Source organism: Armigeres subalbatus, chromosome 1, assembly GCF_024139115.2.
Source record: "Armigeres subalbatus isolate Guangzhou_Male chromosome 1, GZ_Asu_2, whole genome shotgun sequence".
Taxonomy (NCBI): Eukaryota; Metazoa; Arthropoda; class Insecta; order Diptera; family Culicidae; genus Armigeres; species Armigeres subalbatus.
Genome location: NC_085139.1, coordinates 65158459 through 65172311, shown reverse-complemented (window position 1 = coordinate 65172311; position 13853 = coordinate 65158459). Strand labels below are relative to the sequence as shown.

General features: G+C 48.1%; 1 protein-coding gene across 1 annotated transcript in view; it reads right to left on the bottom strand.

The window, feature by feature from the left end:
- LOC134226509 (uncharacterized) overlaps window positions 1-13853 on the bottom strand; it is a 952521-nt gene that overhangs the window by 688136 nt on the left and 250532 nt on the right. The gene's annotated exons all lie outside the window — the stretch shown is intronic.

The following is a 13853-nucleotide window of genomic DNA, read 5'->3' as shown; positions in this document are numbered from 1 at the left end:
TAGAATAGATTGTGTTCAAAGCCTAAATTATTATTCATCCAAAAAAATCCCGAAGCAAGGCCTTTAGATCTACACGCGTAATTGAAGATCTGTCCGCCTGTTCCAAATATGGTACATGCTCTGCGTGACTCATAGAATAGATTGTGTTCAAAGCATAAGTTATTGACCATCAAAAATAAATCCCGAAGCAAGGCCTTTAGATCTACACGCATAACCAAAGATCCGTCCGCCTGTTTCAAATATGGTACATGCTCTGTGTAACTCATAGAATAAATTGTGTTCAAAGCTCAAGTTATTGGTCATCCAAAAAAATCCCGAAGCAAGGCCTTTAGATCTACACGCGTAACCAAAGATCTGTACGCATGTTTCAAATATGGTACATGCTCTGCATGACTCATAGAATAGATTGTGTTCAAAGCATAAGTTATTGGTCATCCAAAAAGATTCCGAAGTAAGGCCTTTAGATCTATACGCGTAACCAAAGATCTATTAGCCTGTTTCAAATGTGGTACATGCTCTGTGTGACTCCTAGAATAGATTGTGTTCAAAGCCTAAGTTATTGGTCATCCAAAAAAATCGCGAAGCAAGGCCTTTAGATCTACACGCGTAACCAAAGATCTGTCCGCCTGTTTCAAATACGGTACATGCTCTGTGTGACTCATAGAAAAGATTGTATTCAAAGCATAAGTTCTTGGTCATCCAAAAAACTTCCGAAGTAAGGCCTTTAGATCTACACGTGTAACCAAAGATTTAACCACCTGTTTCAAATATGCTACATGCTATATGTGACTCATAGGATAGATTGTAATCAAAGCATAAGTTCTTGGTCATCCAAGAGATCTTTGAAGTAAGGCCTTTTGATCTACATGCGTAACCAAAGATCTATCAGCCTGTTTTAAATATGGTACATGCTCTTCGTGGTTCATAGAATAGACTGTGTTCAAAGCATAAGTTCTTCTTCTTCTTCTTCTTCTTTTTGGCATTACATCCCCACACTGGGACAGAGCCGCCTCGCAGCTTAGTGTTCATTAAGCACTTCCACAGTTATCAACTGCGAGATTTCTAAGCCAAGATACCATTTTTGCATTCGTATATCATGAGGCTAACACGATGATGCTTTTATGCCCAGGGAAGTCGGAACAATTTCCAATCCGAAAATTGTCTAGACCGGCACCGGGAATCGAACCCAGCCACCCTCAGCATGGTCTTGCTTTGTAGCCGCGCGTCTTACCGCACGGCTAAGGAGGGCATAAGTTCTAGGTCATCCAAAAAAGGTCCAAAGTAAGCCCTTTACATCTACACGAGTAACCAAAGATCTATCGGCTTTTTTCAAATATGGTACATGATCTGTGTGGTTCATATAATAGACTGTGTACCTCGCCTTCTTGTCTCCATAGTGATGGGCGATATTCAAAGGCGCGATCTGGTGGTGACCGATTCATGAGAGAATGTGCAGGTTGAGGATCAAAGACCGGTTCTTCAGCTTAAGCATAATCACCGTTTAGCCTACACAACGGAATTCTGCCCATACCCTGAGGGAAGTTAAGGATGCCATCAGACAGCTAAAGACCAATAAAGCAGCTGGTAAGGATGGTGTCGCAACTGAGCTCATCAAAATGGGTTCCAGAATCCAGAGATCCAAAGGTCTTCGGAAAATTTTGGATGACCAAGAACTTATGCTTTGAACTCAATCTATTCTATGAGTCACGCAGAGCAAGTACCATATTTGAAACAGGCTGATAGATCTTTGGTTACGCGTATAGATCTAAAGGCCTTACTTCGGATTTTTTTCGGATGACCCAGAACTTATGCTCTGAACACAATCTATTCTATGAGTCATGCAGAGCATATACCATATTTGCAACCGGCGGACGGATCTTTGGTTACGCGTGTAGATCTAAAGGCCTTACTTCGGAATTTTTTCGGATGACCATGAACTTATGCTTTGAACACAATCTATTCTATGAGTCACGTAGAGCATGTACCATATTTGAAACATGCGGACAGATCTTTGGTTACGCGTGTAGATCTAAAGGCCTTGCTTCGGGATTTTTTTGGATGACCAAGAACTTAGGCTTTGAACACAATCTCTTCTATGAGTCACTCAGAACATGTACCATATTTGAAACAGGCTGATAGATCTTTGGTTACGCGTATAGATCTAAAGGCCTTACTTCGGATTTTTTTTTTGGATGACCCAGAACTTATGCTCTGAACACAATCTATTCTATGAGTCACACAGAGCATGTGTCATATTTGAAACAGGCGGACAAATCTTTGGTTACGCGTGTAGATCTAAATTCCTTGCTTCGGGATTTTTTTTGGATGACCAATAACTTAGGCTTTGAACACAATCTGTTCTATGAGTCACACAGAGCATGTACCATATTTGCAACCGGCGGACGGATCTTTGGTTACGCGTATAGATCCAAAAACCTTACTTCGGAATTTTTTTAGGATGACCCAGAACTTATGCTCTGAATACAATCTATTCTATGAGTCACGTAGAGCATGTACCATATTTGAAACAGGCGGACGGATCTTTGGTTACGCGTATAGATCTAAAGGCCTTGCTTCGGGATTTATTTGGATGACCAATAACTTAGGCTTTGAACATAATCTATTCTATGAGTCACACAGAGCATGTACCATATTTGCAACCGGCGGACGGATCTTTAGTTACGCGTATAGATCCAAAGGCCTTGCTTCGGAATTTTTGTGGATGACCATGAACTTATACTTTGGATCAGATCGGACAGATCTTTGGTTACGCGTGTAGATCTAAAGGCCTTGTTTCGGAATTTTTTTGGATGATAAAGAACTTAGGCTTTGAACACAATCTGTTCTATGAGTCACACAGAGCATGTACCATATTTGAAACAGGCGGACAGATCTTTGGTTACGCGTGTAGATCTAAAGGCCTTACTTCGGGATTTTTTTGGATGACCAATAACTAAGGCTTTGAACACAATCTATTCTATGAGTCACACAGAGCAAGTACCATATTTGAAACAAGAGGACAGATCTTTGGTTACGCGTGTAGATCTAAAGGCCTTACTTCGGGATTTTTTTGGATGACCAATAACTTAGGCTTTGAACACAATCTGTTCTATGAGTCACACAGAGCATGTACCATATTTGCAACCGGCGGACGGATCTTTGGTTACGCGTATAGATCCAAAAACCTTACTTCGGATTTTTTTTTTGGATCACCCAGAGCTTATGCTTTGAACACAATCTGTTCTATGAGTCACACAGAGCATGTACCATATTTGAAACAGGCGGACAGATCTTTGGTTACGCGTGTAGATCTAAAGGCCTTGCTTTGGGATTTATTTGGATGGCCAATAACTTAGGCTTTGAACACAATCTGTTCTATGAGTCACACAGAGCAAGTACCATATTTGAAACAAGAGGACAGATCTTGATAGATCTCAAGGCCTTATTCCATAGATCTCAAGGCCTTATTTCAGGAGATTCTTGGATGAGCTTGAGCATAGATCGGAACACATTTTTGGTTTCATATCACAAAAACCATGTACCATATCACGCGTACTATGACCTACAAACAACACCAAGCAAACAAATAGGAAGAAGCCCCGTCCATTATAAGTCCCAACTTAAAATTTTCTAAGTCCCCAGTAGGCACCGGCATAAAAAAATCTTCTAAGTCCCCAGTAGGCACCAACATATAAAATTTTCTAAGTCCCCCAATAGGTTTTTTTACGTCGTTTTTTTAAAATAGCGCGGTTTTTTTTTACGTCGTTTTTTTAAATAACGCGGTTTTTTTTTACGCGGTTTTTTTTTCGCGGTACATGGAGCGACGTAAAAAAAAAACCTTAGTGTACTCACATTACTCTTCCAGTCGATTCAGTTAGTTTAGGTCTACGTGTATAAAAATGTTTTATCTCTAGTTCTGTTACCATGCGCGCTAACTTGGAACTTGATCTGGTAAAACATTTCTTCCGCATCAATTCAAGCACCCAGTAATAGTTTTTTTTTATTTGTACACCCAACCAGTTTTCTTAACGATTCTGTATGAGAACCTACCAAAACCTGTATAAAAAGTGGGCATATGCGAAATTGTGTGTCTGTCTGTCTTTTTTTTTCTTCCTAAGCAATGGAGGGGGAATCTGCTCAACAGACATACTGGGTTGTCCAGGAAGTGCGGGGTTAAGGACCACCTCCAACAGCAAACGAGGGAGGCAGGACTACATCCCCGACCCGCTAAACCGTTTCCATTGGCGGGCAGCGTAGTTCGCCTCCGCGCGGTGCTCGCTGGAAACGATAGCGTATCAACGGCAATTGAAGGGCTAGACGGCTAAATGGACTACAACGAAGGGAGCCCTGGTGAGCGCATTGAGACTTAGACTGCCAGTTAAGTCTCAATTACGGTTCTGGCAGGCACGTTAAAGGTTGTGTGTTTTGGTATATTGTTATATTGTGTATTGCGAGGGCTGACAGCCGAGTCATTCTACTCCATTAGTAGAGCCGGGTGAAACCGACTCGAAACGACGGGTGGGCTAATGGCAAGGCTGCCTTCCGTCCCATAAAACCGTGGCGGGCCTTGTGGCCCGCTGTCCAATTCTGCTGCCTGGTTGGTGTTGGTGACCAGACAGAATTGGGCTTAGATGAACTCCTTGACTAACGCCGATCTGGCTCTGAACACGAGAGTGTCAACCCAAGCATGGCCTCCCTACTTGCTCGCAAGCATAGACAACCATGAGATCACAGAGGCGACTACTTCAGTAGGATTCGATGGCAGCTGCAAGGGGGACCCATGAGCTATGTCAAGTACTCCAGTTTCCAGGTAGGGGCGCTGTAGGCGCAGCAGGAGATCCCTTCGCAAGTAGGGGTCTAGCGAGGTCTCCTCCCACTAGGGAGGAGAACGGTGTTGAGGCAGTAGCTAGTTTGCACGGGACTAGCACTACCCCAGCGGGAGGGGTTGACAGCCAGAACGATGCTCAGGCAGTCAACACACCAGGCAAGCCTCTAACCGGTATCCGGTTAGTCGCCAAGCAGCTCGATGAGATCATCGAGTTCACGAGCGGTCGAAACAATATCAGCAAGGATCTGAAACAGAAACTTCTGGTACTTCGACAGTCGGTTCAAGCGGTAAAACGCGAACATGGCACGCTCACCAGGGGGGAGGTTGGAAGCGAGAACAGGGAGACACGTACTCCGACAGAACCCTTCTCCTTCCATGGAGGGAAGGTCTCGACGCAAGAGGTGATTGGCACCACCTCGAGTGTCGGCGAGGGAGGGACTGCGGTGCGCTCAAAACGCGCCCGGCAGCAGTCAGAGGGTCGGTCCGGTAACATTAAACGGCGCCTTACTGTTACGGACAGCGGTACGGTCGAGTTCGATAGGGCGCCCGATCGTCGAGAGAGGGCACCCAATCAGGCGAAACCATGAGAGAAGGGCAACGGTGCGACTCAGGCTACTAAACCCAAGGGTGATGGTAGCCAATCTGCGACGACTGCTCAGCGGACCGAAAATCCCTGGCAGCTCGTTAGCAGAGCTATGAGGAGGGAAGAGGGTCCTCACCCCGCAAGGAAACTTAGGGACAGAGGTGAAGCCTTGTTGGTCAAAACCGACAAAGAGGGGTACGCCGACGTTCTTAAGACCATGCGAGGTGCAGAAAAGTTTTCGACACCGGGTGAGGACGTGCGAAGCGTCAGACGCACCAAGGCAGGTGAACTGATCTTGGTGTTGAAGCGTGGAGCAAAGGCGAGCGGTACCGTCTATAAGAGGTTGGCCCAGGAGGTCCTGGGTGAGGGAGTGGAAGTGAGGTCTCTGGGCACCGAGGTGACCCTCCGGTGTAAACAGCTGGACGAAGTCACCGAGGCAGAGGACCTCATTTCGTCTTTAAAGGTACAGTGCGATATAGAAGTCGAGCGGTCTTCTATTCGTCTTAGAGGTGGACCCTTTGGCACGCAGGTAGCTTGGTTCAAGTTACCGGTAGCGGACGCCAAAAAGGTCCTGGCGGTCGGGAAACTGAAGGTTGGATGGTCAATATGCACAGTAAGCATATTCCAGCCACCTTTAGTCGAAAAGTGTTTTAGGTGCTTCGAATCTGGTCACAAGTCATGGGAGTGCAAGGGGCCGGACCGAAGTAACCTGTGTCGTCGTTGTGGAGAGGAGGGACATTTTGCGCAGGCCTGCGATAAAGCACCAAGGTTCCTTATCTGCGCTAATAGGAAGCAAGCCCGTAACCATGTTATGGGTGGACCTACTTGTCCCTTCGGTGGTGGCAATAAGAAATCGCCGTGCGGGTAGCACAGCTGAATCTTAACCATTGTGCTACTGCCCAGCAGCTGCTGTGGCAGTCGGTCTCTGAGTCAGAGACCGACGTCGCTATTCTTGCAGATCCGTACCGTGTCCCTGTCAATAATGGAAACTGGGTCGCGGACGGCTCCAAGATGGCGGCGATCTGCACAACGGGCCGGTTTCCGGTCCAAGAGGTCGTACACACACCTGTCGAAGGTGTCGGCATAGCTAAGATCAACGGGGTGTTCTATTGTAGCTGCTATGCCCCACCACGGTGGCCAATAGGTATCAGGTATCAGAACGTCGGCTCAGGAGGCACGTTCCCCTCAATTTGGGAGATTTGTGCCATCGCCTTCACTGGCCTTTCTCATCATTTACCTGACGGAAAAGGAAGTGAAAAGGGGAAAGGAAGAGGAAGTGAAGTTGGAAAGGAGAATGGAACCATTTATAGGAAAGCCAATTATGTAGACGCATTCAGCTAGGGACTAAAGAGAGGTGTCACAAAAATACAGCGGACGTAACAATGGACGAACGTCAAAGACGAAACACAGAGTGCACTGTGAAAAACGCATAATGCGAATCCATATAGGTGACAATCACAAAGTACATTGTAAAAATCGCATAATGCGAATCCATATAGGTGGCAATTTGTTGAAAACTAAGTAAAACACATATTCATAACCCCATTCTTATTGATCCTCACGTTGAGATTGAACAAGAGTAGCCGAACCCGAACGTCAAGAACGAAACACAGAGTACACTGTGAAAAACGCATAATGCGAATCCATATAGGTAACATACACAAAGTACATTGTAAAAAAAATGCATAAAGCGAATCCATATAGGTGACAATTTATTGAAAACTAAGTAAAACACATATTCATAACCCCACTCTTATTTAACCTCACGTTGAGATTAAACAAGAGTAGCCGAAGCCGAACGTCAAGGACTAGACACAGAGTACACTGTGAAAAACGCATTATGCGAATCCATATAGGTAACATACACAAAGTACATTGTAAAAAACGCGAAAGGCAAAACGCATAATGCGAATCCATATAGGTGACAATTTGTTGAAAACTAAGTAAAACACATATCCATAACCTCACTCTTATTTAACCTCACGTTGAGATATAACAAAAGTAGCCGAAGCCGAACGTCAAGGACTAGACACAGAGTACACTGTGAAAAACGCATAATGCGAATCCATAGAGGTAACATACACAAAAAAACATTGTAAAAAAAACGCATAATGCGAATCCATATAGGTGACAATATGTTGAAAAAAACTAAGTAAAAAAAACATTTTCATTACCCCACCCTTATTCAACCTCAAGGTGAGATTAAACAAGAGTAGCTGAAGCCAAACATCAAAGAAGAAAAACACAGATTACACTTTGAAAAACGTATAATACGAATCCATATAGGTGACAAACACAAAGTAAATTGTAAAAAAAAACGCATAATGCGAATCCATATAGGTGAAAATTTGTTGAAAAACTAAGTAGAAAACATTCATAATCCCACCCTTATTCAACCTCAAGTTGAGATTAAACAAGAGTAGCTGAAGCCGAACGTCAAAGACGAAACACAGAGTACACTGTGAAAAAACGCATAATGCGAATCCATATAGGTGACAATTTGTTGAAAACTAATTAAAACACATATTCATAACCCTACTCTTATTTAACCTCACGATGAGGTTGAATAAGAGTAGCCGATTATCTCGGAGAAGTAAAGAGTCAACTACGCCATATCTCCGGTTAGCGCAGCAAGGGCTAAAATACTGTGAAGAGGGCCCTGGTGCTTCACAGGCTCCGTTTGCAGTTAGGTTCTTATTAGACCCCCCTAACCATTCATTCGTAGGCACGGTAAGCATAAAGCCGCATCACACCGAGAATTAGGGGTCACCTGTATGGTGGACTTTTACCACTGGAACAGGCAATCCGTAATGTTATTCTTAGCCAGATAACCAGCTGCCGACACCACACGGCTATCTAGGCTGTTCGTGGAGAGAAGTTGACATTGACTTTGCGTCAACTCTCAATGTGACCGAACAGTCGTACACACACCTGTCGAAGGTGTCGGCATAGCTAAGATCAACGGGGTGTTCTATTGTAGCTGCTATGCCCCACCACGGTGGCCAATAGAGCAATTCACCCGGATGGTCGATAGGCTATCGTCCGACCTTGTTGGTCGGAAGCCGGTTGTCATAGCGGGGGACTTCAATGCTTGGGCGGTGGAGTGGGGAAGCCGCTGCACCAACCAGAGAGGTCAAGCTTTGCTAGAGGCTCTAGCAAAGTTGGAGGTCGTGTTAGCCAATGACGGCTCAACCAGCACGTTCCGTAGGAACGGGGTGGAGTCGTTCATTGACGTTACGTTCTGTAGCCCCGGCCTAGCCGGGGGACTGAACTGGAGGGTCGACGAAGGCTACACCCACAGCGACCACCTAGCCATCCGCTACGTGATCAGCTGTGGTGTGCAGCAGTCGAGGTTGAGAAATCCCCGTCAGGTCCGTGGGTGGAAGGCCCAAAGCTTCGACAGCGAAGTTTTCACCGCCGCGCTGGGACTGGAGGGTAACACCGACAGTCTTACAGTGGACGCACTGACAGCTGTCCTGTCACGTGCATGCGATGCCAGTATGCAGAGGAGGGCACCACCGAGGAACGGTAGACCTCCAGCATACTGGTGGAGTGCAGCAATCGCAGACCTTCGGTCAACCTGCCTTAGGGCTAGGCGAAGGATGCAGAGAGCTCGCTCTGAGCAGTTGAGGGATGAACGCCGCTTGACGTTCAAAGCTGCGAAGTTGGCCCTTAACAAGGCCATCAGTAGCAGTAAGAGGAAGTGTTTTGACAACCTATGCCTGAACGCCAATGCTAATCCTTGGGGCGATGCCTACAGGATAGTAATGGCGAAGGCCAGAGGGGGGCTGGCGCCTCCCGAACGGTCGGCGGAAAGGTTGAATCGCATTATCGAGGTTCTCTTCCCGTCCCATGCCACAAGCCCTTGGCCACTCCCAGCACCGCAGAACGCGAGTGCTGAAGTGGCTGAAGTGGCAGCGGTGACGAACGAAGAGTTGCTTGCGGTGGCCCGAACCCTTGACACGAACAAAGCTCCGGGCCCCGACGGAGTTCCAAACCTCGCTCTGAAGGCAGCGATCATGGCTAGCCCGGACATGTTCAGGACAGCCATGCAGAGATGCCTGGATGAGCGCAGTTTCCCCGATAGGTGGAAGAGACAGAAGCTGGTGCTGTTGCCGAAGCCCGGGAAACCACCAGGTGACCCATCGGCGTACAGACCAATCTGCCTACTGGACACCACAGGGAAGTTGCTTGAGAGGATTATCCTCAACAGGCTTACCCCGTACACCGAAGGTACGAACGGCCTGTCAAGCAATCAGTTTGGGTTTCGTAAGGGTAGGTCCACGGTGGATGCTATCAACTCGGTTGTGAAAATTGCGGAAGTAGCGATACAACGCAAGCGGAGGAGAACCCGATTCTGTGCGATAGTGACGCTCGACGTCAAGAACGCATTCAACAGCGCAAGCTAGGATGCCATCGCGCTCTCGTTACTCCGGTTGGGCATTCCGGTGGGCCTGTACAACATTTTGGAAAGCTATTTCCAGAATCGCGTACTCTTATACGAGACCGATTAAAGGGAGGGTAGTGCTGCTATCACCGCAGGAGTCCCTCAGAGATCTATCCTGGGCCCGGTGCTATGGAACACTATATACGATAGTGTTTTAAGACTGAAGTTCCCCCCAGGTGTTAAGATCGTTGGCTTCGCCGACGACATAACGCTGGAGGTTCACGGAGAGTCGATTGAGGAGGTGGAACTGACGGCAGCCCACGCGATCGCTATAGTAGAGGAATGGATGAGCCCAAGGCATCTGGGGCTAGCTCATCACAAAGCGGAGTTGGTTGTTGTTAACAACCGTAAGTCGGTACAGGAGGCAGTGGTTCGCGTGGGCGACTGTGAGATTCCCAAGCAGCACGCGCAACAGTTTTCAAATAGCTGTCTGTTCCTATTAAATTGCATCGAAGACACTGGCAATACATCGAGTCATATCAAAGCCGCTTTCCAGTTTCAGAAACACACAATGTTTCATTTCCGTTTAAGTGGCGTTACAATTTGCCACGCAACTGACTTCTTTGGTGAATTGGAATTCAATGTGTTGCATATCAGAAACAAAACAGCTAAGTTGCAGAATTAATAACACTTCGGTTCATTGCTGTTAAGACAATGCTACTGATATGTGGTAAAACACTTTTGAGCTAAGCTGAGCAGTATTTTATTTTTGACAGTCCCCTGCAAGTTCCGTTTAAGGTACAATAAAGTTACAAATTACTTGTTGTTTATGTAGTGCACTTGTAGCAGCATCTCCAAATAGAATTGATGGTATGATGCTTATAGTAGAAGGTTGCAAATCTCAAGGCCCATGGTTCGATTCTCGGTTGATTTTTGTGTTTTTATTTTCAATGTAGCCGCAAGATGTTGCAAATAGGCCCCACCTCTTGCGCTTTTTGTGTCACAAAGGAGTTTCAAATACGACGCGTTGTGCATAACTTAGACCTTTAGTAAGTCACACCACAGTTGTTGTTATTCACTGAGAACAAGTGGTGTTGCTTGGGTTATTTCCAAGCGGGAGGTGAAGCTCCTCGGGGTGCTGATCGACGATAGATTGAACTTCGGCAGTCACGTAGATTACGCCTGCGGGAGAGCTTCGACAGCTATTGCGGCATTATCCAGGATGATGTCCAATAGCTCGGGGGTGCGCTCCAGCAGACGCAGGCAATTAGCTGGGGTTGCAGTATCTATCCTTAGATACGGCGGCCCAGCTTGGGCCTCGGCGCTTAGCGTCGAACGTAACCTGCAGAAGCTGGAGAGTGTACACAGGCTAGCGTGTCTCAGAGTGATAAGTGCCTACCGCACGGTATCACGGGATGCCGCTTGTGTGATTGCGTGTATGTTACCCATTGAACTAGTCATACGGGAAGACGACGAGAGTTTCGACATGCGCGGAACCAGAGGAGCCCGTAAAGCCATTAGAGTCACTTCGACTATCAAGTGGCAACGGGACTGGGATAACTCTTCTAAGGGTAGGTGGACCCATCGGCTGATACCTAGAGTATCAAGATGGGTTAATAGGAGGCATGGGGAAGTTCACTTCCATCTGACACAGTTCCTGTCAGGCCATGGCTGCTTTAGGTGGTACCTACATAGGTTTGGGCATACGGACTCTCCCGTCTGCCCAGGGGTCGACGAAACTGCCGAGCACGTACTATTCGTATGTCCTCGTTTTGACTATGCGAGGAGCGGAATGCTTGAGGTGTGCGGGAGGGACACTACTCCGGATAATCTTATCCAAAGGATGTGTCAAGAGGTTGAAAAGTGGAACGCGGTCTCGGCCGCTACCACTCAGATTGTCAGCATCTTGCAGCGCAATTGGCGCGCCGAGCAGCAGTCGGATAGCGCCGACTAGTGGGTAGCTAGTCTCGAAGGTGAGGTACCAGCGGGTAGTTAGTTAAGTAGTAGAGGAACTAGTGGGTAGCTAGTTACGAGGTAGAGGAACTAGTGGGTAGCTAGTTGAGATTTGAAGCTAATATGTGGGCGTGCATAGTCGCACGGACCCCTCCCAGAAGTAATGCCGCAAGACTGTTCCGGGAAGACACAGGGTCTGTGAACAGTGTGGTTTTAGCAGGTCGGCAGTAGCTAAATCCCGTTCGCCGGTAGCCCACCGGTGTCTGGATGCAGATTTCCACCCTACTGAAAAAAAAGGATGTGGTCACGCATTGTGCGAAAACGTGGGCACACGAACAACACGTGTTCCGCCGTTTCCTTCAAATCTGCGCACACCGGACACTCGGTCGACTCCAAGCAAGCCAGCTGCGTTACTTGCTCTGTGATTTTGCAGCACGCTTAAACGCCAGGCACTTCGAACCCCCATGGGGTGCTTGCTGTTCACAGCTTTGCTGGAACGAATTAAACAATTGGGAGGGTTCGTGCAGCATTGTGCCTTATGTCCCTTCAATCCGCAGCGTCGGCAGAGCTTGCTTCTGTCAGGGCCTTTGCAGTCCCATTGCTTGTGCCCCGGTTCCAGGCACTTGAAGCAAACTTCGGGTTGCTCGTATATGCCCACAGGGTACACCGACCATCCCACCTTGACGCTCCCTAACTTAACTACCTTGGAGGCGTCCGCTGCGGAGAGCCGAACCAATGCTACCTGCGTCCCTGCCGGACCTTTCCGTAGCTGAACGGCTGCGGTGGGCGTCTCCACTTCACACTGTCGTCGCAGTGCCGTGACGAGCTCTTCGACTTCGGTGATCTCGTCCAGGTCTTTAACCCTTAGATTCACCTCCGTCGTGAGTGCCCTCACCTTGACCGTCTCGCCTAGGACTTCCTCCGCCAACTTCTTGTAGGCAGCGCCCTTTTGCGAGACGCTCCGCTTTAGCTCGAGGATCATCTCGCCCATCCGGGTACGTCTTATTCGACGTACGTCGGCGCCGAGTTCGCCGAGCTTGACGTCACTCCTCATCGTCTTCAAGACGTCCGAGTACTTAGCCTCGTCCGTGTTGATGACTAGGGCATCGCCCCTGGAGCGATTGGCGCCTACCCTAGACTTCTTGCTACCCTCATTCGCCTGGGCCTTCTTTTCGGCCCTTGACATCTTCGGTTTCCTCTTGTTCTTGACCAGGGTCCCGACCTTCTCAGGTCCTTCCTCCCCCGGTTTTTGAGGTACCTGGCCGGGGTTCAGCTTCCCAGCCCCACTACCCATTGTTCGGTGTAGTAACCCTCCGCGTTTTGGAGCGGCCCCCAGGGAGCTCATCCCCTGGAGACTGTCTCCTCCGTTTTTGTGTCTGCTCCGTTGGAGTAGTCACCTCCGACGTGCCCGCGAATACTTGAGCCTCAGTCTGGGTAGACTTTGGCACTACCGTCTTCGCTGGCACGCCCTCGGTCGATTCGACCTTGCCCGAGTCCGCGAATCCTTGGGTCTCAGTCTGGGTAGACGTCGACTCCACGGACTTCATGGGTTTGGACTTGGCCATCCCGACCACCCTCTCCAACTTGGCGTCCAACATCGACTTTCGAAGTTTCAACAAGCTCCGCTTGTTGTTCACCGACTGGCTTGCTAAGATACACTGCTACGTTGTCTCGATCCTTCGGCGCCATAAACTTCCTCAATCGAATCCTCCTGACTTCCCCCGGCATCCACCAGTTCCGGTGAAGGAAACTTCCGCACTGATGGTGTCCCGACTACCGGCGGCTATCGCAGGGGATGCTTTCGCGCATTGTGCCGACTTCGTTTACGGGTTGCAAAGGTGGTCCGACAGTTCCGGTGGTGGATGACGTCCGCACTGACGGTGCCCTAAATACCCGAAATGCTTTCTTCTTTCTTCAGCAGGTTAGCGGTTCGGGTACTGAGGTCGGTCCGGTGATTCCGGTTGGCAGAAGACTTCCGGATCGCTGGCGCCACGACGATTACAATCATCTCTGCGATAACGCAAACTGCCTCCGACGAAATAGTTCGGTACGCACTCGAAACTTGAACCCTGATTAATCCGCCACCCAGTTGCCGTTGTCAG